Genomic DNA, 1,628 nt, shown 5'->3' on the forward strand with positions numbered 1-1,628 from the left:
ATGACATCAAGGGGATGATGTTAGTCCTGTTAGGAAGAAAGTTAAAGGTCACTGAAAACATAAGAAAGAAAGAAAATAAAAATCCAAATGGATGGCAGAAGACACTCTGAAACTTGCTCTTGAGCATAGAGAAACTAAAGGGAATGAGGTATGAGGAAATAAAATAGAGATTTTTTTTTTTTTTTTTAATGAGGAAGCAAAAGAACTTAGAGAATTTCAAAGAGTAGCTAAAGAAGACAAAGTCAACAATTATAATGAACTGTGCAGAGACTTGGTGTTAGTAAACCAAAAGGAAAGAACATGCTCAGCATTTCTCAAGCTGAAAGAACTTAAGAAAAACGTCAAGTCTTGACTTGCAATATTGAAAGGTTCTATGCGCAAAATATTGAATGCTGTGGAAAGCAGAAAAAGAGATGGAAGAAATACACAGTCATTGTACCAAAGAGAAATGGTCAATGTTCAACCATTTCAAGAGGTAGCTTATGATCAAGAATCTATGGTACTGGCTGGAGGACCTGCCCGAGAGTCAGGAGTGCGTGAACTGTGGCTCCATACAGACGCCGCTCTGGAGGCGGGATGACACCAGTCACTACCTGTGCAACGCTTGTGGGCTCTACAGTAAGATGAACGGCCTCAGCAGGCCCCTCATCAAGCCGCAGAAATGCGCACATGCATCACTGCATCACGGCGGCTTGGATTGTCCTGTGCCAATTGTCACACCACAACGACCACCTTGTGGGGTAGAAACGCTGAAGGTGAACCTGTGTGCAATGCTTGTGGGCTCTACATGAAACTCCATGGGGTGCCCCGGCCGCTTGCTATGAAAAAAGAGGGAATTCAAACGAGGAAACGAAAACCAAAGAACATAAATAAGTCAAAGGTTTGCTCTGGTAGTACTAATAATTCAGTTCCTATGACTCCAACTTCCACCTCCTCTAACTCTGAAGAGTGCAGCAAAAGTACTTCTCCTACAACACAACCAACAGCCTCAGGGGTGCCTCCTCAGTGATGTCTGGCCCAGGAGACAGCATGAATCCGGAGAACAGCAAACTCAAATATTCAACTCAAGATGGGCTGTACATAGGAGTCAGTCTGCCCTCCCCGGTGGAAGTGACATCCTCTGTGAGACAGGATTCTTGGTGTATCCTGGCTCTGGCCTGAGCTTGTGGTGACAGGAAGCCGGGAGAGTTTCACCATGGGCCTCACACGACTTTTGTAATCATTTTATCAAGCAGTCCAAACAGTTGAAAGTACGCTGACAGAACATTCCTCTGATGCGTTATTTCCGTGCCTTTATTTTGAGAGAGATGTATTTCCAAAGAGCTTTGCTCCACCTTACCATCCGTTCCCTCATGAGAGAAGATGGAGCTCTTCCAGGGGAAAACCAGCGCAGCACAAGAGCACGCGGTTCTCCTTCCCTTGCCAGGACCCTGGTGCTGCCCTCCAGCCAGCCTGCCTCTAGGCTCCCTTGGGGATCCAGTGTCCACTGGGCCACTTCTGGAAATTGGGACTGGGACTGGGGCCTCTCCTCCTAAGGAATATTGAGAAAGATTTTTAGAAAAGGTTTTATGTATATTGCCCCAAATCATGTGCTTCTGGTGGATTTTGGTTATTCGAAAATTTCTTCA

The 1,628-nt window shown here is 45.5% G+C and overlaps 1 pseudogene; it reads left to right on the forward strand.

Moving 5' to 3' along the window:
- Positions 1–482: 482 nt before the first annotated feature.
- Positions 483–1,161, forward strand: LOC102819829 (annotated as a pseudogene).
- The last annotated feature ends 467 nt before the right edge of the window (positions 1,162–1,628 follow it).

The sequence above is a fragment of the Chrysochloris asiatica genome, unplaced genomic scaffold (genome assembly GCF_000296735.1).
Source record: "Chrysochloris asiatica unplaced genomic scaffold, ChrAsi1.0 scaffold00217, whole genome shotgun sequence".
NCBI classification, from domain to species: domain Eukaryota; kingdom Metazoa; phylum Chordata; class Mammalia; order Afrosoricida; family Chrysochloridae; genus Chrysochloris; species Chrysochloris asiatica.